A 26,269-nucleotide genomic window follows, 5' to 3' on the forward strand; every position below is an offset into this window, starting at 1 on the left:
CAGGTCATGGCATGTGGCATGGATTAGGGAGTCCTGAGCCCGAACATCCAGTGAGACCAGCTTGAGGTTTGCAGATGGTATTCTGGAACCAGGGCTCTGTGCTGTCACCTGGTGTTTGTATCTCAGGGTCTCTTGAGGAATAGAAGCAGAGATCAAGCTTAAAAAATATCTAACGCCAACCTTTTATTTGTATTAAAGAAACGGTATTCAAGTTCAACGAGAACATGGTTCATTTTTACACATTTTCCTCAAGATCCATCATGACGGGGTGGAAGAAATAGTGGGTACCGTGGGCAGGAGGTTTGGATTTGGTCTGCATTGGTTCATTCTTGAGGCTCGGTGAAACACATGCTTTAAACAGGGAAGGCATCTGCAGACATGCTTAGGCTGCAGGCTAAACCAGGAAGCAACATAAAGAAAGAGCCCCCAGGAAGCAGCCATCTTTAACTCATTTCACCTTCTCCCAGACACAGAAGGGTCAGGGAGAGCTGCTCACCAAGGCACATGTTTGCTGATCTTCCATTTAGGGTCGAGTTCCATCACCAAGCTAGGGTCCTATTCAGGTAAGGGTAGGCTCAGCCCCATGCACCCAACGGGATCCCTCTCTAACCCATCCCAACAAGCCCATTAACTGCACCCTATGGTTCAGATAGCACCTGAGTCTCCCAGGCAAGTTCATGAGATGAGAGAACGTCTTCTTGACTTTTCATTGCCAGAGGAATGATAGGTGCTTATACCAAATGTGTGGCAGAGCTAGAACTCAGCGCCAACTCTTGGATCTCCAAATACGCAAAGAATTCTGCCACTCTGCTCTACCAACCGAGCAGTAGATGAAACGTTGGCTTACCTTACTCAAGAAGCATTTTCTAGTTTCGTTCAAGGCCATGCCAAAGTAAAGCAAGACAAGCATTGTAGCTGATTGGTGACCTCAGCTTTGAGACTTGCAGCAGGAGGTCGGCACTTTCATTGTAGAAAGATTAGAATACCAAAACATTGTCTCCAACTGGCGCAGTTCTAAAGAGGCAACCACGCTCATGAGTCACACGGGCATTCGCAAAGTGAGTTGATTCTATTACCCACAAGTTGGCTTAGAGTCCATTGAAGATAAAATTTACTTGAGTCAGTGAAGTGAAAATGTGCTAAAGGGAAGTCCTTCCTACACTCCTCGCCTAACCTGGCCTTCTTCCCCTAAGTCTTCTGTTGACCTTCAGCCATGAATATAAAAATCCCACTACCCACTGGGCGGTGGCAGCACAGAAAGCCTGGTGGTGGTGGCGCATGCCTTTAATCCCAGAAGGCAGAAGCAGGCAGATCTCTGAGAGTTCGAGGCCAGCCTGGTCTACAAGTGAGTTCCAGAACAGACAGCCAGGAAAGTCACTTAGAGAAACCTGTCTCAGGAGAAAAACAAACAAAAAAACCTCACTCTACCCAGCAGAAACTATCTTTGTTCTCCATTGCACCTTAGCTGCCAGCAACTGCTGGGTCCAAATGAGCGTATGCTGTAGCCACTCTGCCCTGCCTTTCCAACTTGGGCACAATGATGAGTGCCAGACAATGAAGCCCACTCCCCTTATCACATCCGGGAGGACATCGTGGATGCACACAGGGTTTCCCAGCACACTCCCAGAGTTTCCCTCTAGCTGACATTATACTTGTGATAGGTCCCATCTATAGACTTTGGGAAGCTGCTTACATTTAAATTTAGAGTTGGTTCTTAGAACTCATTGCAAATCTCACCCAATTCCCTTGGCCCTTTCTTGACTCGCTAACATTTTGTTCTGAAAAACTACTGGCAATACTCGGTTGCCATCCTTATCAGGAGTGGCATAATTTACCCTTAGAAGAAACGGAGAAGGCATGCTTAGCCACTAGCCCATCAAAGTCTCCTTTAGCGCCAATGAATGGGCACACATGCCATGATGGCCTGAATTATGCGGCCTCGTTTTCACAAATGGTCCAACCCGGCCAAGAAACAAAATACCTTCTTCCAAATTCTCCAGCTTGGCAGGCCATTCCTTAAGTCAAGCCACTGGAAATCCTCCTTGGCTGGAGAGAGCTGCCACCTCCCGCCTGTCATCTATCTCTGAAAAAATCCAGGGAAGTCCCAACCCTGTCCTTTAGAGACACACTTGTTAGAAATTCTAAAGGCTACGGTGGATGATCACTTTCAGGTCTTTGAACTTCAGTACCATAGCCGCAACCAGAGACAATTGTGTGGTGAGGGGAAAATGGGATTTAGAGGGGTATCCTCTGAGATGACACTGTCATAAAAATTCAACTGCTCAGCGGTATCGAGCTGCAACCCTAGGGGACAGCACAAACAGCACTACAAAGCATTATTTATGTACAACCTGAAAAGAAAGGCAAAGACTCTTTCCCCAGCCCAAGCCTGGCTGAGCTCCACATCACGAGTCTTTTGGTTTGGTTTTGTTGTTTTTTTAATGGCAGGAGAAAAGTGCCTTTGCTCCAGGTTGGTCTTGCCTGAAATAAAAGGCGACCATCTGGCTCATCTCAGCTGAGGAACTCCCCATGCCTGCACCCTTGGCTAAGCAAAAACACAGGTGTCAATCATGCAGGAGCATGGTGCCTTCTCCCCACCACAAGAGGCTCCCTCTGCCTCCTGCCACGTGAGTTGCTGCCACCTGGGCTGCTTGTCCTGGCTCGCCATCTCACTGCAATATCCATCGCAAGGAAGAATGACTAGGAAGCCAATTATCCAAACTTTCAGGCCCTTTTCTCATCTGTTACCCTCCTGACAACAGTTCTGACAGAGGCAAGATGGAGCCAAACTGTCTTACAATCAACGATAGGACCAGTGTGTTAATCACTGACATGAGTATTAAGACTATGGCTTAGTTTAGATTTTCTTTTACTCATATGTTCCCTAATTTCAAATAATCAAAATTAGTAAGGTCCACAAAAGATTATGTTTAACGTTTTCTGCTTGTGCTGGTTTGCTGGGGCTGCTATGAGAAAATCCCACAGACCAAGGAGCTTAAACAGCAGACAGACATTTGTCTCCCAGGATTGAAGGGACTGGAAGCTGAAGGTGAAAATGACAGTCGGTTTTGTCTCAAGCAAGAGTCCTTGTCTTGGCTTGTAGATGATTTTTTTTTTTAAATCACTGCATCTTCTTATGGAATACAGAGAGGGCTTGAATATCTCTTCCTTTGCTTTCTCATTCATTTGCATTTATTTATTTTATATGTCATGCTTAATACACTTATAATTATGGACCCACTATGAAAGCTATATTCAGAACCAGATACACCAAAAACATAAAGATGGATGTTACATGCTTATCAACCCCGTCATTCAATTCTGCCTTTTGTTTAGATTGCATGGAATCACTAGTTGATTTCCATATAAATAAATGTCTTAGCCAGAGCACAGGGTCTTCATCATAAATGCAGACAAGGCACACCTGGAAAGTATTAACAATATGTTCTCATGTGACTGCTACACCTGCATCTAAACCAAACCAGCGGATGTCTCTGAGTTATGAGCCATTTATGCATCTAAATTTAGTCTGTCCTCTTGCAGGCCTGTGTACAGGCAGTAACAAAGTTTTTGTACAAGCTTATACGTTTAAAGTAACAGTAATGATAATAAACCTGTGGGGGAGTTAGTGTGGTAGTGCATGCCTTTAATTCCAGCACGGAAGGCACAGACAAGTTGATCTCTATTAATTTGAGGCTATCCTAGTCTATATAGCAAATTCCAGGCCATCCAGGGCTACCTAGTCTCAAAAAGAAAACCCACAAAGATGGATTTCAATAATTATCAGTGCAGAATGGCATATCTCCTGCTTGGGGACACATTTGGAAAACATTCAGTAGGCGTAGACATGACAAAGGGTTTATCTGGGAAAATGCACTAACTTACTTGATGCTGTGAGTTCTACCAGTCTGCTCTGTTCATGATTAGATATCCTGTGATCTCCTGAGCCAGGTGTAAGGCCTAAGCCTACCCGGAGAAGGGCCTCTTTCTCTATATCCATACTGGCTAGTTTTGTGTGGCAACTTAACACAAGCTACAGTCATCAGAGGAAGGAACCTCAGTTGAGGAAATTCCTCCATGAGATCCAGCTGTAAGGCATTTTCTCAATTAGTGATCAGTGGGCACGGGCCCAATCCATGGCGGGTGGTGCCATCCCTGGGCTGGTGGTCCTGGGTTCTACAAGAAAGCAGGCCAAGCAGGCCATGGGAAGCAAGCCAGTAAGCAGCACCCCTCCATTGCCTCTGCATCAGCTCCTGCCACCAGGTTCCTTGCCTGTTTGTGTTCCTAACCTGACCTTCTTTAGTGAGGAATAGGAATGTGGAAGTGTGAGTTGGATAAACCCTTTCCTCCCCATCTTGCTTTTTGGTCATGGCGTTTCGTTGCAGCAACAGAAACCCTGACTAAGATAATATCCTTTGTCAGTTTCAGTGAGTACAACAAGCCTGAGACTTCTTCCATCTGTCCACACTGCCCTTAGACTTCTGGTGGACAGCCCAGCAGAGATTTGGTCAGGGCTATCCTGAGTCACACCTTCTTCCTCATCTTCCTCTAACAGATGGTCCACCCTTGGAACACGAGCAGATGACTTTGAGTCACCTTCCTGATAAATAGTTAGGATCATCAATAACATTAAAGACTGTATCCTGAGCCTGCAAACATTTGGTGACTGTAATAAAGATCATTTATCTGGAAGATACAAATATCAAGCACAAAGCCCCTCCTACTTTTGTCCACATCTGAAACCTGACCTGTCTTCATCATCTGAGAAACACGAAACTCTTCTTTATTTGGTTCTAGAAGACTCCTGAGAGACTACACTCAGCTTTTCATGACTTGGATAAGCAGGGTAGGTTGAGGAACCTTATCTAAGGTCTGCAATGACAGGGGGCTGACATTCCAAGGACAAGTCCTCATCGAGGTCAAGAGGGCCATGCTTGTGCTCACAAGCTCTGACCGGCTCACCTAAGATCATTCCTCCCCCCTTTAAAAACTCATCTGCCCTACTGAAAAATGTATTATCAGATGCAGGCATCTTAGGAATCAATCTCCGGATGCCACATCCCCCACTTCCAAGTTATCTCCCTAGGAACTAGAGTATGACTAGTTTCTCCTCTGTAGCTCCTTCAAGGTTACATTCCTGTCTTTTCACTCCTGAACACCCTCCCAAGCCATCTGTGTGGATATGTATCTGTGCGGATGCCAAAGGTCAACCTCAGACACTATCTATCTGTCCTTTGAGACAGCCTTCCTCATCCTCCTGGAAGTCACAGATAGACTAGACCGGCTGGCCAATGAGCCCAGGGAATCCACTTGTCTAGGCTAGGCCAGCTGGCCAATGAGCCTGAGGAATCCACTTGTCTCTGCCTTCCTCGGTACTGTGGTTTTAAGTGCCATATCCCGAAGCCTTACTTTACACGTGACTTCCATGGATTGACCTCAAGTCCTCATGTTTATGTGGCAAGCCCACAACAGACTGTGAACCATCTCCTCAAGCCCTCTCTTCATCTTCTTATCGGAGCGCCAGCCCTACTAAATCAGGGGCCCACCTGCAGCCTTCATTTAACTTTTACCCACTCAGGACCCAGGCCTCATCTCCAAGCATTGTCCCATGGAAGTTAGGGATTTAACATAAATTTGGAGAGGGTGAGGGGGGTGGGGAGGCCTGGGCAAAGGTATGGTTCAGTTCATAGCTCTACAATTAACCATTTCAGATAGAACAGAAAGTACATGGATTGTGTGTGTCCAAGGAACATGCATTCTAAAATCTATTTATGCTAGAGAAAGACCTTCGGGGTTTACTGGCTCTTCCCATAAGCTCCAAGCTTCCTTCTAGATTCTGGGATGTCCGTCTAGTCATCCCTACTCATGGAAAAGGAAAGAGGCACCAAGAGCTACAGTGGCTTGTAAAAATTGTGTTGAGGGGACACATTCGCGCTGTGACCGTCTTGGAAGGAGACTGCACGCTAAAGCCCAAAGCACAGACTGTGCTTATACTACCAGACTCTGAGCACGGAACACTGCACCCCTCAGCCAGAATGGGCCACTCAACTTCTTCAGGCAGCGTGAAGGGGGAGCATTATCTGGAAGTTTCTTCCCAAGCCAAGATCAAGACTGTAGCTTGTTAATAAAAACTCTGCTGTTTGTCTGGATTGTAAAAAGCTGGGTTTGCATGCCAATTAACTCAACAAATTCATACCCAACACAGTAAGACACATGAACAAGAGCTCAGGCCTGAGGCCCTTATGTAAGGATTGTGGAATAGGCTGAATGAAAAACAGAAATGACCTAGACACATCCCTGCGTAGAAACCAAACAAATCCAGACAAACAAACCAAACTTACTGAGCATTTGCTGGATAGCAGTGCCCAGTTCTCTCCCCTTATTATCTCAGTTAATCCCCATAACAGCTCTGTGAGGGAAATAACATTGTTACTCCCACCTACGTGATAAAAGAACCAAGACACTGGGTGGCTGACCTAAGTGTAAACATCTAATAAAATGATGGAACGAGCCAGGACCCAAATCCAGGAAGCTTGGTTCTGAGTCCATGTGCTAAACCATGACAGCAATCCCAGCCTCAAGCTTTCACTATACTGCCCGGTAGAGGTAACAATCAGAGCTCACGACATGTGTTAGCATGCAAACCCTCCCAGGGAGGAGCTTCTCTGCCTAAGTCATCGCCCTATCCCTAGCATAGACAACTGCACGCAAGGCAACAGGTGCTAAATAAAATGTACTCGCCCGCAGAGACAGGTTAGTCAGTAAACTGCTTATGTTGTAAGCAGGAGGACCTGAATTTGATCCCCAAAACCCATGGAAAGAAAACGCCAGTCATGGTGGCACATGCTTGGTGTGGGAGGTCTCTGCAAAGACCACGGTCGGCAGAGGGTTGAGTCTGCGTGAGGCAAGAAGAAAGTCAGGTTCAACATGATTCAGTGGCCAGTGTTGGTTCAAATGTCGAGAGTCTGACCGTGAGCAGTTTATTTTAGGCGTATTTAAGTATAGTACCATTTGAAAAGACGTTTTCTGGTGTAACACAATCCCATGTGTACAATGGGGCATAGTTACATTGAAACTCTTCTCAAAGTATGGGCCATTTCTTCCATGAAGATGGGTTGTATAGATAGATAGGCTACATGTGTTATTTATGTATTTGTTTGTTTGTTTGTTATTTATTTTTGGTTTTTCGAGACACAATTTCTCTGTAACTTTGAAGCCGGTCCTGAAACTTGCTCTTGTAGGCCAGGCTGACCTCGAACTCACAGAGCTCCGCCTGCCTCTGTCTCCTGAGTGCTGGGATTAAAGGCGTGCGCCACCACCACTCAGCACTACATGTGTTATCTTAAGGGCCTATGTGGGGATCTGGTGTGGTCTTGGTCATACAGAGAGCTCAGAAGTCATCTGAGCTATCAACCACCTCCAGTTCTATTTGTGGGAGCATGGGGGAGGTCCTGGCCATACATATAATATAGTACAGGGGTTCCCTAGGTTGTTAGCCACCTCCATTCCCAGTCTTCTGGGTAAAAAACAGGTTATACATCTCTTTCTTCAAGGAGACAAGCCCGTAAGTTTGACATCCCTGGTTTCCCTTGGGCCTATCTGTGAACACAAGGACCTTTGTGCTCGCTGCAGCTTGGCATTCCAGCACTGGAAGACGGAGATAGGCAGATACCTTAGGGCTTCGAGACAGTCAGGTGAGCCTACCTGGCAAGTTGCAGTCCAGTGAGGGACATGGTCTCAATAACAGGGGGATGGCACCTGAGGAACAACACTGGATATTTTCCTGGCCTACACAGCATGTACCAACACACATACCACACACACACATCACATCCTTCACTTAAAAATGATTAAATTATTTATAAACTTGTTTATGTAGATTTGGTGAAGTCTCGTTATTGTCACCCACAATTTCACTTGATACTCTTAGCAGCAACAATAAACCTTTGCAGTCTACTGCACGGTGAGTTTAAACATTAGCAAACAACTTCTCAAACCTCTGTCCTTGTCTCCATTGTATACTTCCATGTTTATTTCTCAATACTTGATCATATAAACACTCCATTCTGCTGCCCTCTGCCTGTCTGCCCTTGCCTGCCCCCCCCCCCACACACACAGTCACATACATTTCTACTAGAAGCAATTCTCTTTCCCTACATTCTATGGTATAATGCTCATAGCTTTTGAAGTTTTGTCCCTTCCAAAAACTTTTGTCTAGTCACTAAATTCAGGGATCTGAGGTAGGTTTGTTTGCTGCCTGTTACCCGTTCCCTCATCTCTCCTAAAGTGATAAATACGCTGCAATGCCTTTTAAAAAGGAAAACGTTACCCCATAGCAGAAGTGAAGTTAGTGTGGTTGTTCCATCTGTGAAGACAAATACATCTTACTCAGACACAAAACATCTTATTATTTTAAAAGGTAAAAAAAAAGAATTGAGTCAAAGTTCACATAACCCAAAACTCATAATTTTAACCATGTGTACAACCACCATCATTATGACTATTCACTTCCAGAGTGTTCCCATCGCTCCAGCAAACACCAAATATTTATTATTCCCTTCCCAAACCTTGCAAACCACCAATCTACATTCTGAAAGTATTGACTTTTTGAGTATGGACTCTTCATATTAAAGGACTTCCTTCATGTACTGTAGTCATCCATGTTGGGACATGTGCTGTGCTTTAGTCCATTGTCATGGCTGGAGAATATTCCAGTGTACATCTATGTCATGCCTCTGGTCCTCAAATGATGGGAACTTGGCTTGTTTGGACTATTTTAAATAATGCTTCCATGAACAAGTGTACACACCATTTTCTTAGAGTGCCTATTTTAAATCCTCTGTAACCTTAAAGTAAGGTCACTCATTAGTAGCTTTGTCTAATCCTACAGTCAACATTATTTTCCTTTTAACAAAATATTGTCATTAAATATACATGCTCACTAATAAATTTAACTGTTTTATACTCCAAAATATTTTTAAGATTCCTTATAGTTTCCATTTATATCAGAGACTACACATTTCAAATTCTGTAATAACTATTGGAATCTGATTTCAGCACCTTAATGAGTTGCCCATTTGATGCATAAGCCCATCTAATTCCTGGATGTGTTCATTATTCTTCCTTGCTTTCATACGACCTGGTGCTGAATCATGATGAGAGTGGGTGGATAGTGGATGCTTACTGTGCACCTACCACTGTGCTACACGGAACTGAGTTGCATACTATTATCATGTCACAGGTCATGGACAGGTACTCAGAGAGAAAATCTGCCATTTGCTCAAGGTCACACAGCTTTAGGAATAGAGACTGAATCTCAGGCTAGATTGCCACATTTTATACAGCGAATAAGGCCAGGAGTAGACCAAGACCATCAGATGCTTGCCTCTTTATCCCACAACTGTAATCACATGTTTACACAAACCAATATTTAACTTTTAACATCAATGTCCAAAATGAAGAATACAAAAGAGAAACTCAGATCCCTCACAGAGGGGATATTCATGTCCAAGCCAAGGGGCCAAACCCTCCTTTGGAAAATAAATCACCCTTATTTTTTTTTTCCAGTTGAATCTATCATTCCATATGATAAATACAGAGCTGCGTGTCCCATAAATGCAATGACTCTTTCTGGTACGATCTAGACAGGCTAACACTGATGAATAACAGAAAACAGGAGGACAGACTGCTGCGGGTCGGGAAGAGGCAGCTGTTATGCTCTTCTGCCTTATCCACTAACACTGTGGACTTTAGCTAGGACAATTGAGACAGGTGAGAGGGAGATGCCTATGTGTGCATGTGTGCATGCGTGTGTGTGTGTGTGTGTGTGTGTGTGTGTGTGTGTGCTGGAAGCATTCCAATAGCAGAATTTAGGACAACAGTCATCTAAGGAGTCAGAAAAGCACCCACAATCCACATCGTCTTTTCCTGTTTTTTTTTTTTATGGTAGGCTACTATGAATGGGAAGATGGTGGATGGTAAGAAAAGACGACAGAACTGTTGGGGCCTCTTGAGTTTGGAACAGAGTGCTGCTAACATGTTGACCTCTCAGGTACTGGACTTGCTGCCTAGACGAACATAATGTCTGGGTGGGCCCATTGTTTTACACCTCGGCTCTTCCTGCTGTGAGAGAGTTAACTCCGGACATTAGAATTCTACCCACGCAGCACTGCAAGATCCATATTCTGAGGCAACTGGGGTTCCCAGCGTTTACCATTCCCTATCACTGCTGGATGTTAATTCCACAGTAAACATGGGACTTTAATTTTTTAACTTTTCATCAAGTATAGAAAAGTGCATGAAAAGGGGGCAAACACATCAAAACGTACCCACTCCAGGAATTCTGGCAAGCTGAACGCATCCCTATACACAGCAGCTGACTGAACCCAAGTCCTCAGTGGACAGAACATTGATTCTGATGGAAAACACAGTCTCAACAAACATCCCCTCCCTGAAACAGCATTAGGATTAAATGTGCCACGTGGGACATGGACAACAGCAAAATGAATTGCTGACACGATGAACAACTAAAACAAAAGACCACGTACAACAAGCAACAGCAAAGATACAGCATGCAACACCCCTATTGTTTTCAACAAACGCTTCGCTTTATGGAAGGTCAAGTGGAGTACAGTAGTCCTTCCCTCTGAGCACTGAGGGCACAGCCTCTCTCTACATCACACCAACAGGGCCAAAGAGCCAGCCTAATGACAATGAGTTGAAAATTAATGAACTTATCAGGCTAGTGTTTAACATGATCATTTTGCTCTGTGAAGTTTCCCCTTTGCTGTCTCTGCTTTGAAGGCATGCGTATCACTGGCAAAACCAGAGTCCCCTTCAGTAAAGGATAAACTACAGGAGAGAGGAGAGCAGAAAGCTAATGAAAATAAAGATACTTGCCTCTCCACAAACCACTTGTCTCTTCTTCTTTAATGGATTTGCAATGATAATCTATAATCAAGGTCCAAATACAGACTTAATGAGCAGCTCTAAGTGACTTGAAGTAAGTCGTGTGTTGCCCTCTCCCGCGGACCATTCTACTTAAGGCAAACGCTCCCAGCCAGGAAACCTCTCATCTCAGAGGAGAAAGGATTCCTAGTGGCCCCAAGGCAGCAGCTGCCTGAACACTCCATACAAATGTGCTCTCTAGAACCTATTACATCCAGCAAGGCTTTCCCCCTTCCGCTCCCCTCAGGTCTGTGTTCTTTGCCTAATTGAAAAGAAAAAAAATTAAGAAAGACTCGAGAAGAATAGCTACCCACAAATATGCACAGGAGCTAGGGACAGAGTGTCCTTTTGAAAGAAACCCAGAGGCAAAGTCCGGATGAATGACATACTTTTCGTAAAGGGGGTAATCGGGCTAAAAGAACAAGGCTGTTGGAAGGTCTGTGACCTTTGCAAAGATGTGACCTTGAATTTGAATCCTCTTCTGACCCAAAGAATGTGGATGGGTGTTGATCTCACAATGAGATCTTTACAGGAAGTCTGTAACCCTTTCGATCCAGCATGGGAATCCTACACTGGGAGGTGAGAGTAAGGGATGGTATCTAAACAATATCATAACTTCCCAAACATATCGATAACTTTCTGGTGAATTTAATTGTATTTTGAACTCAAAAAGTAACTCTAAAATGCAAGATCTCTATTAAATCCTAATTTGGATGGGAATTATTAACACTTCAGATACAATAATGATCGTTACGCAAGAATTGTTTCTCTAAAACGGTAAGTCATAATCCAGGGAGGTTTTGAGACTGACACTAGGGGTGGTGGTGATGTTTGATAAACCACCCAGGGCTGTCCTGGAACTGCTGAGGAGCCGAAGATGACCTTGAAACTCCTGATCTCCTGACTCCACCTCCTGCTGAGTGCTGGGTTTACACAGGCCCTTGTCACCAAGCCCAGTATGTGTGGTGATGAGGATTGAGCTCAGGTCTTTGTTCATTCTGTCAAGCCCTAGCCCAGATATCTGTCCTTGATGAACCTAGAGAAAGAAGCTAAGAAGTATGTCTTTGTTTATTATGGAGGGAGAACTTTTGGGCTTCTAAAATAAATAATAAAACCTACATCAGATAAATCAGTGAGACAATGGTAGAAAACAAGTCTTTCTTGGGCAAAGGCACACTGGAGTTTCAACCACTTTATGTTTTCCTTGTCCTGTGTCTGCAGCTTCACGCCGCAGATGAATGAATCTTCCCCAGAATTGCATTTTCCCTTCCCAAACCCTGCCCCTGACACATTGCTGCAAGTGGTTTAACCGTGGAAGGCCTTGACCTCTTTTCTTTGTCTCTCTGATTTAAGTGTGTCTGCTTCCTCAGGGCTACCAAGCTTAATCGGACAGCAAAGCCAGAGCCAAGGGGAACATCAGCCAATCCCCAAACAATGGGTGTCTTTCTCCGTTTGTCACATGAACAGTGTTGTATAAAGACCATTGTCTCTCCAAGTCGGGAGGAAAGACACGGCTTCTCACAGACTACCCGCTCCGGCCATCACCGAAATTAAAAATCGAAAGGAATAAAAAGTAGACATGCTATCTGAATGGGGCACTGTAACCCCAAACAAGAATTCTAGTGCATCCCCAGGCCATTTGCACCATCCTGTCTTGCTGAGAATGTACATTCCCAGGTCCGGCACACCTACCAAATTGAAATCCCAAGGGCCGTCAGTTCTGCAGATTGTTCTTAAGCCTCTGAAGTATAGGAACATGGGCTGAATAGATGTGTCAAGCACTTCCAACCTCACCAATGGCATTTGTGCTTCTGTTTAAGGGATGAACCAGAGGCAAGAAGATACTGACAGGGCTTTACGTTGAGTGTTGAGGTTATAAATCTTAGTACAGAAGGCAAAAGATGCAAAGATGAGGATACCAAAGAATGTGGGCAAGGAGACAGGGACACTCAACACACTAATGGCTGTCCAGAAGATCATGGGACTTTTAGAGAAAGCGACTGGGTGGGAAGAGTGGAAGGATGCTAGGGCAGGCCACAGAGACTGAGATCATTAGAAAGTGACAAACCAGGCCAGCTTCCAAAGGCAGAACGAACCAAAAAAAAAAAAAAAAACCGCAATCACTGCCAATAACACCACCGACAACACAAGCATGTTGGGCTGGAGAGCAGCTCAGAGCCAGAATGGCTGCCTAGTGTGATATACACATTGGGTTTTCTCTCCAGCCATACATACACACACAAAAAGTTTTAAAACTTCTGTTTAATTTTTTTTTAGTTTGTGTGTGGGTTTGCATAACTGCTTGATCAGAATACATCAGCCAAGCCATCAAAAAAAATTTCAAAGATCATCTTTAACATTTTGTTTTAAACATTAAAATATGAACTTTTGTTTCACATCCCCAAAACTTAAACGTCAGCGACTCAAAGCCTTTTACTACACAGAATGACATTCCTGCTTAGGTAAGTAGCTTCAGGCTGAGACAGTACCATCATGTGGCAAAATCATCTTTAAACGGGTCAAGAGAAAATCTAAATTCCACCCCTGGTGACACTAGAGAATCTGTGAGTCCTGGCCATCCATCCCCTTCCTGTGAACTCCCTCCACGGTGGAAAGGGGCAGGAGCCTTCCAGGCTTGCTTTCTCACGAGCAGGGAGAGACCTCTAAGCCAACTTTTATGTGACTCTCACGAGGGTGCTCACATCTAGTCTCTATAACAAAATAATGGCAGTAAAATGTGTAAAATTCCTTTAGAACTCAGATAGTGTTGTGAGGGACAGACAGACAGACCAGTCCTGGGACTCCGTAAATAGCTGCCTTAAAAATGATTCTCCGATCCTTTGAGATGGTTCATCACTGCTCCCACTGGGATGTGTTTGCTGAGCCTATTGCCCTGCCTGCTCTGCCCCATCTATGCAAATCCTCTCTTAGCAGAACATTCCCCATGAGTACACCCAGCCCTCTTCTTAGCATGAGCCAGGAGGCACTCTCAGACTTACCTATTTGACCCTGACTACACCCAACTTTACCTGAATGAATATACGTGTGTGTGTGTGTGTGTGTATACACATATATGTTAGTATTTTAAGATATTAACTCTTTCATAACAACTGTAATGTTTATCATTTCACACTATACACCTAATAAATATATGATGAGGGAAAAAGTAAAACTCAAACCAGTTCAATGCAAAAAATCAAAGTCCTGTCTTGTCAACAATTCCTCATTGAAAATAAAGTATTTTTGTAAAATCCAAACACCGTGGTACACTCTTGGTGTCAGTTTGAGCTATATGAGACCCTACCTCAAGAAAAATCAAAAAAAAAGTAAGCATGTAGAAAATTTGTTCAAGACCCATTATAGGAACTACCACCTGCAACTGTATTTTGGAGCTGGTCATATCTGCACAGTTCATCTGGGTTGGGTATGATATTAATGACACGGTGTTTGGTCACCCCTATAATGAGACCTCCTGCCCCCCCCAAAGATCTGATGGTTCTAACAGATGCTAATATCCTGTGCACGCACCTTGCAAGATGAGGCACTCCACACTGGAATTCTATTTCCCTTGTCTTATGGGGGTGGGAAATGATTTATTGCTCTCTGAGGAGGAAATTGAGGTGGTTAGAATGCTTTACATAGTTTCTTTATCTGGAGGGATAAATCATTAAAAATGAAATAGGAGAGAAATCAATAGACATTAATAGTGCTAACTACAGGATGTGGTGTCACAGCCACGCTTCCAGACTGGCTCGGGGCATGGCATTTATCATCCAGGAGCAGCCTCATGGCGCTGACAATCGTGCACATAAAGTTCAATAAGATAAAACACCACTGGTGTGAATATTGCGCTCTCCTATGAGTAGCCTGTGCAATTCTTTCAGCTCCCTGAGTTAACCCTTCACATCATGTTAAAAAGCAGTACGAATGGTCATTGTGAAACTGATCTTCAGTGTTGCACATGGGCAAGAGATAAATAGAAAGGTTCCAGATTTGGAGGATGGATGGATGAGCGAGTGAGGGAGTGCAGATTCACACAAGTCCAGACAAGACATGCAGCAGGGAGGTGCTGAGGCAGAAAGAGGTCACTGGGGGCAAAGCATTGTGATTGGTGAATCCTGAGGACTCAGTGAGTCTTACATCAATTCTTAAAACTAAGTTTTGAAAGTAAATACTCGGTCCACCTTCTCAAGAACAGGCGAGCCCAGCAATGCATTCAACTGCGGTGTTCGCAACTGGACAGCCGCAGGTATGTGTGCTCACTGTCTCCCACCCATGAATGGGATTCCTCCGTATCTGCTGTATGTGGGGTTTCCATGAGCCATGAGTTCAGCTTTGCTGCTGCAGCATTTGCTGCCATTTGCATAATTCATTCTTAGAAAAAAATTAGTGGAAACAGGAAAAATAAAAACTCGACTGGCAATTATAAGAAGAATTTTACTCATAAATTTAATGTGAGACAGAGGCGGAAATTATTACGGATGCTAAAATAGGCAAAGCTTTCCACAGAACTGGATGTTAATTGACCTTGAATGGGCTAACTTTTGCTTACACGAAGAGGAAATAATCCAAGCAGATGATGCTTAAGAAAGGAAAGTTCAAGAACGGAGGACACGCTGGATGCCGTGTCTGGACAACAAAGTAGAAGTAGAGCGAGCGTTCTGGCCTGTTCTGGCCTTTGCTGGCCAGTATCCCTCATATCACACAGCCCTGTGTTTAGACCTGCTTTCAGGGATGTATCCTTGTGGGAAAGTGAGAAACAGTACTGAATTAATTACTGCACATATGCCAAAGTGCCTTATACACTGAAAAGCATGGGGCAGTGTCGGCTAATTTTTATTGATATTGGCATCTCCATTTCAGAATCAGGACACTGTGAATCACAAACAAGACCATCCCAAAGTCTAATTGTATCTCTCTGCCATACATTAGCACCTACTGTGATGTTGAACATGCAGCATGACTCTGGTATTGTGTTTTACAAGTCCACTTAAGAAAGTCTAGATCAGTCATTCTCAACCTGTGGGTCACGACCCTCTTGGGGAATCACATACCAGATACTTACATTATGATTCATAACAGTAGTAAAATTACAGTGATGAAGTAACAATGAAATAATTTCACGGTTGGGGGTCACCACATGAGGAACTGTATTAAAGTGTTACAGCCTTAGGAAGGTTGAGGACCACTGGGACAGAGTGTTTTCTTCCCTAATAACTTTATAGATCATGTCCAGACAAGCAGTAAACTCTGCGCTCACTTCTCTACCACTCCTAATAGATACATAGGAATCGTCCCTAACATTTTGTGTGGCAGGAAACCACCAGCTACTGTTCATTCATTTGTCCTTCTCCCAGTTTTTGAGGGGCATTTATTACATAACTTCTACATTCCAGCCACTTGAGTAAGGTCTTTCGTAAAGGGATGAAGGACTCACCAACCTGCTGGGAATGTCATTCAGATAACAACATAACCGGTGCTCTATGAAAGCTGTCCACAGAGATGAATGGCAACTCACGTGATACACACTGCTCATGGGAGAAATAGATCAGAGGGAAAGTCTGATTTGAGTATATTTTCAAAGATAAATAGAAAGCAGACAATTGCTTACACAGAAAAGAAGGCCACAGACATTCCCAACAGAAAGAACCACCTCACCGCGAGGCCATGAAGAAAGGAATGGGTGCAGTGCTTTGGGGAACATAATGAGATCTGCAGGGACTGGGATGCTGGAAGCAAGAATACAGAGAACAGCACAGAAGATGGTACAAAGGTAGTCTTTGAGGGACAGCAACAAGGCTGACAGTGGGCTTTGTGCTAGAACACGGTCTTCCTCCAACCCTGACTCAGGGACCGCATTTTCAACATGCCCCTATGAGACTCTGATGATCACCACCTAGTGATGTGTCAAGGGCTTAAGCAAGGGGATCATGTGACCAGATTTATATTTTAGACTGAAGCACCAATCGGAAGAAGGCAAATCCACAACCATGAAATGAGCAAGTGACTCTTTGGCAGCACAACCACTTGGGGACTCTCTGGATGTGCTCAGCTTCACCCAAGACTTTCTGAATCATGAAGGGGCCAAGGTTTACACATCATAGGAAACTGTTACAATCCTAGGAAACTGTTATTTGTTTAGATTTTTAAAAAGATGAACAAGTGTTGGTAATTTCTCATGGCAAAAAAAAATCTAATATTTTTAAACAAATTCCCTTCATGCTTCTGATGTACCCCAGAGTGTGAAGGCAGCTGATGGAATACAAGTGGGATTAATGTATCCCCCTTTCTATTTATCATTAGTTAGCCTGCAAATATGGACGTTACATAACTCATGCACCCCAAACAAATGTTGAAAGTGGGAAAGGGGTGTAAAACACAGCCAGCAATGAAGTAAGGCTACCAATAGGAAGGCTTTTAGAACTGGAAGCCATACCCAAGCCCTTTCTCTACCTCCCCCGACTCGCACAAACTCACACCATAAAAGTGATGTCAAAGAGAGGAGCAACCTGCCTGGGGCCACACTGAAAACTGTATTGAAAGACTCAGTGCTATGTGCTTGTGTGTGCACTGAATCAGCCTTGAGATTTGTGTCTGAAGTGTTCGGGATTTGCTTTAGAGAGGCTTATTGCCACTTGAAGACAATGTTGGCATATTTAAAAGGAAGTGGGGCAGAGAGGGTCATAAAGCAACTACGCATACTCATTTTGAAAATAAAGCCAAAGAAATGAGTACCAAACCCATTGAAGTATAAAAGATGCTTCATAAATGTTTGAATGAACAATTGACCTCTTAAACATAGGCAAAAGAAACGATGCCAATGTGAAAGGTTTCAGAGGAAGTGTAGAGGCTGTCAGTTCCCACAGTCTTTGGCATCCAGTCAAGAACTAGCTTCAGATCCCAGCCCTCCACATACACTTTCCTTTCTACCGAAAGACTGCCAAGAACATATGTGAACCAAGCTGAGCAACCCATCATATCCTAGGCAGCGGTGAAACCTGCAGATGAGATCAGCCTTCAAAGTCCTTCTCAATAAAAGCGCCAACTAGTACTTGCCGATAGCCAACAAAAGGGAGAATAAAAGAAACACTACCACTAATGCTGACTCAATAAAATAATAATAATAATAATAATAATAATAATAGCCAACCCCTCCTCTGGGTGGAGCTTATTAGGGCTTCCCATGCACTAACTTTTTTAGCTCTAGAGTGAACACTATTATTTCACCTTAATTTTATAGACAGGCATACAGGTGTGTTAGTAAGCTACACCAAACCACACAATTGCCAAGTAGCAGAATGGAGCCTTGAACCCAGATCACTTGATCCTAGCAGTTGACCCAGGGAGTTCCTTGGCCTTGTAAGCAAACCAAAAGCAGGGTGTAAGCTGACTCCTTGGAGCATGCCTGTCAGGCTGATGGCATTTCTGGGGAATGCAATTGTGGCTTGCTCTTTTTATCCATAAGGAACAGGAATGCGGAGTTTTATCTGAGAATACTATATACAAAGTAAGACCTGGCATAAAGGAACCAAAGATGTCATTGTCTGCCCGGGCACAGCGTGGCTATTATTGCTCCAAAAGCAGAAATGGTGCCTCATTCAGGCCTAGAAAATTCCAGGCTTTCACTGTCTCTTTAAAAGCTGTGGGGATTCGAGTGAGGTTCTGTGTGAAAGAAGCAGCAAACACGCTTCCCCTGTTTCTGTTCAGTAGGTTATTCAGGAAAATACTTGCAGAAAGAAAAATGAAGACAAAAAGTCCCAAGCCGGGTGTGTGAACTTCCTAGAGTGAAGAGATTTAAAAGAAAATGGCCCACAGGGGCACAGTTCACTCAAATAAATAGGTGTCCCTGTCAGCGTTCCCCCAAGAAACAAGGACCCAAAGGTCTGTGAATCTGCCTGAACCCCGGCACCCCTAAAGGCAGGAAGAGAGCCCCAGCCCACAAATACAATCTGAATATCAAGTCCTAAAGAAAGAAAAGTTTAGAAACCAAGAAGCCAGAGCAGGATAAGGGAGACCTCAGAGGAAGGCCAGGCCAACGATGATTTCACTCTCCGATGTCCCCCAAATCTCCCTGCACCCCTCCACCCAATGTCACAATCAACGTGAGCAAACACAGGCAAAGCAACACAGAGGCACAAAACACACAAAATAAAATGCATAACGAGGAGATCATCCCTGGAGTCCCAAATAACAACACCAAACACAAACAATGTCAATAAATCCCTGGAAGCAGACAAACCATCCGTGTCCCGCTTCCCTTGCACCAAGGTACCCTGGTTAAAGGGAGACGTGCCCTCCAGCCCCAAAGAAGCCTCCCAGCAATCTCCAAGCCCAATGGCCTCCAGAGTTGAGTTTGTTTAACTCTTACCGGGTCCCGAGATGCTGTGATTGGCAGCACAACCTGTTTTCCACTGGTCTTCACCCACTCCAGCCCAGATTCAAAATCTGTTCTCAACAGCGCCGCTGGCCTCCAAGCAGAGTCCCAGGAGAAAACGATGTTTGTGTCCCTTGTTTAGGTTCGGAAGATGGGGGCTCGGGGAAGGGGTTCCAGTCCTCGAGCCCCAGTTTCGCACACAGACCGGGTCCTGCAGCAAACTTGAACAAGGTTTTCCCTGTCTGTCTGGAGATGCTGGAGGAGGAAAGCAGTAACCGGAGCCGGACTGGGATGCGAGCAGTTGCCGCTGCTGCAGCTGCTGCCTCCGGGACAGTGGCCTCTGGGGAGGAGGGAGGGGTGTCGCTCGCTCGCAATCCCTCCAAACCTGAAGTCTCCTTCTGGCCGGACTCCTGGAACCCCTTCAGTGACCCAAACACGAAGTTAGCAAACTTGGAGTCACCGCGGGACTTGAGAGAGTTATAGCGTAGTGCGGTGCCCGACACGGTGCCGGTGCTAACCCCGCGACAAAGTACTCCGGGGGGCGGGGGGGGGGACAAGACTCTCTACAAGGATTTGGGGGACAGGGTTAGCGCCCGCCAAGTGGACAGGACAGAGCGTCCCCCTATGTGCAAAAGCGCAAAAGTGGGACCGAGAAGGGATGGGGACTAGGCCAGGCCACGGTGCATTGAGCCGCAGCTAAGTGGCTGCGAAGGTGGTGAGGGAAGAGGGAGGCGATTGGAGGGTGACCCGCCAGCTTTGCGGGCGGGCGGAGGGACAGCTTCCCCATCACCGAACTCCCGCCGGGTCGCTGCCAGGTCCCCGCTCCACGATTTCTTGGGGAATAGCTCCCTCTGCCGACCTCCCAGGAGGCCCGGGTGACGGGGGGGGGGGGGGGGTAGACCCGAACACGCCGGCTCCACCTCCCACTTCCCCTCCAGACTGAAGAATTCCTTCACGACAGGACAACCCCGAACCAGACAAAGCTTTCTAGCTGTTAGGCAGGAGTTTCTTTATTCCACTCACTTCCAAACACACAGGAACGCGGCCGAGGGTCCCATTCTCAACCCCAGATAGCCAGACAAGTCTCTCCTCCAGGTTTCTCTTTCTGGTGTAACAGACGCTCTTTCCAGAAAAGCCTTCAAGTTTACAGGCGCACCGAGTTTTTCTTCTTCGCAAATAATCCGGACTCCAGATTGTGTTCAGTAAATTCATATGGAAATGAAAGAACACTCTTATTTCCTGAGGCAAAGTGAAAATGCTCAAACCGCACCTGCCCCCATCGTCTTTGCAGTTCCCTGGAATCACTGGCGAGGACCGTTTGTTGTGAGCTATCTGTCTGTCTATCTGTCTGTCTGGTTGACTAGGTATCATAGTTGGGCTCTGGAAATAGTATCTTTACTTATCTTTAAGCTGACCGGTTGCTTGCCCGTACGTTGTCTCTCTGCCATCTCTGTCTGTCTAGCTGGTTAACTAGGTGTTGACTATCTTTGGAAGATAGTGCCTTTGCGGCAAGCCCTATAGTTCGGATGGGAAGGTCATTGGAGCCCTGCTCACAAGTAGGCCCTGATGGCGCTAGGGCCCACAGACTTTCCTTGTCCAGAATATGAACTCTGAAATCAGGACAAATAGGCCTCGAAGTGACTTATGCATATGGCAGTTTTCTACAGCTTTCAAACTAATACCAGTTCATACCGTTTATTCCCCAAAGCTTGACTTTAAAAAATAAAAGTCTACTATTCCACTTTCTTTCTGTTTCTATCAGTTTAAATGTGCGTTCAGCCTATTGGTCGGTGTTTGGTGTGCAAGTTGGTGTGTTTTGAACAATATGAACATCTGGGTAGCCATTAACAAGTGAGAACACCAATAATTCCATACCACCCCATCCTACCCCAAAAGTTAACTTCCAGATTCCCCTCTGTTTTGTCCAGTGAGGTCTTCTTTAAAGTTTTATTGTCTTTTTCTGTATCTGGTTGCAGTTGGGGGTGTTGGTGTGCTGGTCAGCGACAACCTGTCAAAGCCTGCTCTCTCCTTCCTCCAGGTGTGCCCAGGGAAACAGGTTTGGGTCATCAGGCTTGGCAACAAGCAGCTTTACTTCCTGAACCATCTTGCCAGCCCCTCTGAATGATTTCCCTTAGCGACATATTGTATGCATCTTTTCTAGTATTGCATGCATGTGGCAGTACATGGTACGGACTCTGTGTCTGACTTCCTTCACTCAGCATGTCTTAAAATTCATTACCTATGTTACCCAAATGCAAACTTTGTCTCTTTTTTAGTCCTGAGTTCTGTTCAGTTGTACGGATAACACCGCAAATGGTTTCCCTATTTAATAAATGTTGATGGCCATCTAGTTTAAGTAAAGTAAGTCTTCATACTTTATTCCCTTTTGTTTCTAACTTTGTATAGGTCTCCTACTTTTTTGGGGGGGACTATTAGTTTATATTTTCCATGTGAACTTCAGAGTTACCTTGTCGCTGTTTTAAAAACTGTTTTTAAAGCTGAGAGTGCCTCGAACCAACAGAACAATTTCTTTTCCTTCTGTTGTTTGCTCACTGGTCAACTTAAGGAGAATTGCTATATGATTGACACTGAATCCTCCAACCTACAAACATCTATATCTTCATTAACTCATGTACTCTTTAATTCCTCTCATGAATATTTTATAGCTTTCGGCATGGGGAATTTGCATATCTTTTAAAATATACTCGGAAGTAATTTAGCCATTTGTGATGCTATTGTAAACAAAAATATTTTGGAATTCTAATTTCCAATTGTTTATGGCTGGTACAAAGAAATAACTGTTGGGGGTAGCTTCATATTATTCAACTTGATTAAACGTATTCATTAATTCCAGTGGTTTTTGCTTTTGTTTTCATCTTAAAAGAGTCTTTCAGATTTTCTACATACAAATAAATTCCATTTTTCACCTTTAATTTCTTACCTATTTTGCTGGGTAGGACACCAAAAGCGCCTCTGAATAAAAACAGTAGGAGTTACTAGGCCAGGACCTTTACATACCTTAGGTCATGTCATTATCACTGTTCTATTGCTGTGAAGAGACACCACGGCCAAGGAACTTATAAAAGAAAGCATTTCATTGAGGACTTGCTTACAGTTCTAGAGGATGAGTGTCTGACCATCAGGGTAGGAAGCATGGTGTTAGGCAGACATAGCGCTGGATCAGTAGCTGAGAGCTTACATCTGATCCACAAACACGAGAGAGAGAGAGAGAAAGAGAGAGAGGCAGCCTGGCATGGGCTTCTGAAACCTCAACACCCATCCCAGTGACACACCTTCTCCAACAAGACCACACCGTCTAACCCTTCCCAAACAGTTTCACCAAGTGGGAACCACACATTCAAACATATGTGCCTGTGGGGGACATTCTCATTTGAATGGCTATAGGTCAGCAGTGGTCTTTTATCCTTAAATACAGTGTTTTAGGTTTCATGAATACCTGTTGTGAGCTGGGGAAGTCCCCTTCAGTTCATACTTTGCTAGCACTTCTTCCTTTGTTTTACCGTGAGTGACTTCTGAGTTTTGACAAATACTTTTCTGTGTCAATTAAAATTACTATTTTATAAAATGTACAAGTTTTACCCTTGTTAGCTAGTTGATAGTACTAATTGTTTAGTCTTCCTTTAGCTCCATTATTGCTTCAACGAAAACCTGCCTGGTCGATGCCAATTGTGCTTTTTGCTGCTGGGAGGGGTTCAAGACAGGGTTTGTTTATATAGCCCTGACTGTCCTGGAACTAGCTCTGTAGACCAGGCTGGCATCAAACTCATGGAGATTCACCGACCTCTACCTCTACCTCCTGGTATTAAAGGTGTGTGCCCCTACTGCCTGGCTGCAAATTGTACTTTTTGTATACTGTTGATGTGCATATTTGCTAAAATTATTACCTATATTTGGCATAATGCTGAGCAATGTTCTTTGTAAATGTAGTTGTTGCAAGTTTATTTAAAAACAAACAAATAAACAAACACAAAAAAATCTCTATTAGAAGGGCTGGCCCTTAGTTTATTGGTATTTTTTCCTATTGCTTACGTATTTTCTATCCTTTCTCTTTTCTTCCTTTTCTTTTTAGTAGCCTCACACTATAGCTTAGGCTAGCATGAAACTCACTATGTGGCTTCAGACTCTTTGTGATTCTCTTACTTCAGATTCCCTCATGCAAAGAACAACGGATTGTGGAGTACTTAGCCTCCGTAGATACATCAATAATAAAACTGCTACATCTAAGACTCACGGAGCATCCCAGAAGAAGGGACAGAAGGACTGGGAGAGTCAAAGATGCTATGAGATTTTGACATAGAAATTTTGACTCCTAGAAACGACAGGGAAGCATTGCCTATGATGCCTAAACAATATGGGTACCTAAACAAGACCCAAACAAGCAAAATACCAGAAGACATTCTGATGTGCAAGAAAGAAATTCCCAGGATCCTACTCCTAGACGAAGAGCTAAGGAAACTAAGATATGCTAAAACTAGGAAAAATGGTCTTTCCCAGGGATGAGTCACCTAAGTGGTTATCTAATACAAAGTGATCAGCCTTGAAAAAACACACATATGGGGCTGGAGAGATAGCTCAGCTCTTCTAGAGGTACTGAGTTAAATTCCCAGCAACCACATGGTGGTTCACCACCACCTATAATGAGATCTGGTGCTCTCTTCTGGTGTGCAGGTAAAACACTATACCTAATAAATAAATAAATAAATCTTTTTAAGAAACTAAAATATAGTAACAATATATAAATATATACAAGTAACAAAACATACTGAGAATGCTGTATTTATATATATTTGTGCATATATATGTATATATAATATAATGGATATAATTGCACATACATATATATCTCATATATATAAATTAAAGAAAAAGAGGCCATGACTGGAAGAAGGAGCAAAGGTTAGGAAGACTTTGGAGGGAGGAAAGGGAAGAGGGAAATAATGTAATTATATTTTAATTTCAAAAAAGTCCATTAGAAATAAAAAGTAACAGGAAAGAGAATTAGAGAGTTTATATTTAGAAACATGGCACAAGCTTAACACGTTTTTGTCTGATTCAGTCCTAACAATGTATCTTTATTTCTGTTTTACAGATAGAAAAATGAAGACTCAGAAAGGGCAACTGATTTAGCCATGATCCCAAAACTGATAACTCACAGGAGCAAGACTGACCCCAGGCTTGACTTTAAAACCTCCTCATCAGCAGGGAGGGGAGCTGAGAGAAAAATGTAGCACTCAATAAAAAAATCAATAAAAAAATAAATAGAAAATAAAAATAAAACCTTCTCGTCTTCTGATACCTGCTGTGGCTCTCCAAAGTTCACCCATGTGCTACAGTTAAACATTTCCCCACGGAACATTTAAAACCTACACTGTAGAGTTTGTGTGTTCTTGGAGTTTTTACTCGGGAACTTAGAGGCTCTTAGGGTAAACACAAATAGCCTTCTTCCTGCAGCCCAAACTCACGCAGAAGTGGGAATGGTTGTATCTTCCCTGGATGGAAAGAACTGGAAAAGTGGAGGGTCGGCCCGTGGGTGTCCCCTTTATTATTTCATACCAACAGTTTTCTTTATGTTCTAGACTTTTGTTCATTCCCCTTTTAAGGATGTTTGTCATATATTTTTTGTTTTTTTTTAAAGGATTTCTCTTTTTATTGTTGCTTTCTTTTGTTTTTTAAAAGGATTTCCCTCACATTGTTGTCTTGCTTTGGTTTTTAAAAGGATTTTTCTTTTTAAAGGCATTGGAAGAGACAGAAGTATAAAACAGTGCACAAGAAAATCACATCTATAGCACGTGAGCCTGGTCCTATGGGTTAAGGGAGATGTCTGTCTCCATCGTGGCAGCATGCCTTCATCGCCACAGTGGTGAGTGAATCCTAGTATTCTTATAAAGAGGGACAATAGAATCCCACCTAGATGTAGCCATTTCCTCTAGCTCACTGCTTTAAACAAAATTAATGCAATCCGTGGCAAGAAATACATTTATCATCATAACCAAATTTGTAATATCCTGTGCATATAATTAGAAACAATTTCATGAAACAATCCTTACTCTATCACAATGTTCCAAGATGCTTCCCTCCACCAATGGTTCTCAAATTTTAATATGCTTGTTAATCAACTAACAACTTTAAATATATGATTCCAATTCTGTATCTGGGGAGGGGCCTGCATTTATCAAACTCCTAGAAAGATGCCTCTGCTCCTAAAACTGCAACCTAAGTTGCAAAGTTCCAGTCTCTTCCAATACTCACTTATGTCGATGAGTTTTGAGTGTATCCAGACTGGCAGTTGGTGTGTGTCTGGGTGTGATACTGTGTCAGGCATCCCTGGACAGACAGCATGCCTATCTGGGATAGTCTTGCAAAAGTTGACTTCTTGCAGAGTGGCAACATCATTGGGAGTAGTTAAAAAGAAATGTGTTCTTTCTCCCATTCTGTCTCCAAGACTAAAACATGGCAGAGGGAAGGGAAAGAGGCCTTCTTGTTATTGGTGTTCTGCATCACCATGTTTGACACCATAGATCATTTCAATTTGTACTAAATAAGCCTAAGTATTCTGCATAATGAGGACATTGATGTAAAAAGCATATAGAAAATGTTTGAGGGTGTCTATGACAATGACATGTGTAACAGAAAGAAAGAAAGAAAGAAAGAAAGAAAGAAAGAAAGAAAGAAAGAAAGAAAAATAGTTCCTGTGGCATCATCTCCCTTAGTCTGCAATATGAATACTTCCTGTGACAGGCAGGGTTCTTGTTTCTCAGTAACAGAGGCCAGCTCTGTCTGACTGAATAGAAACAAATCCAAGGGAGATGATTGAAGGATTCCAGAAGAAGAGGCAGTTGTGGGACAAAGCAAGGACATCTCTGGAGGACCAGAAAGAAACATCAAAGCCGTGACCTCGGAACAGAAACAGGCTGCGCAGTCTGTGCC

General features: G+C 43.7%; 1 protein-coding gene across 1 annotated transcript in view; it reads right to left on the reverse strand.

The window, feature by feature from the left end:
• Window positions 1–19,827, reverse strand: part of LOC121440675 (multiple epidermal growth factor-like domains protein 10) — a 153,278-nt gene extending 133,451 nt beyond the window's left edge. The window contains exon 1 of the mRNA XM_041641472.1: window positions 19,316–19,827. The gene's annotated coding sequence lies outside the window, so the exon portion shown is untranslated. The remainder of the gene's footprint in view (window positions 1–19,315) is intronic.
• Window positions 19,828–26,269: the final 6,442 nt, after the last annotated feature.

This window comes from Microtus oregoni, unplaced genomic scaffold (assembly GCF_018167655.1).
Source record: "Microtus oregoni isolate MIOR12 unplaced genomic scaffold, Mior012 000069F_ref0000032, whole genome shotgun sequence".
NCBI classification, from domain to species: domain Eukaryota; kingdom Metazoa; phylum Chordata; class Mammalia; order Rodentia; family Cricetidae; genus Microtus; species Microtus oregoni.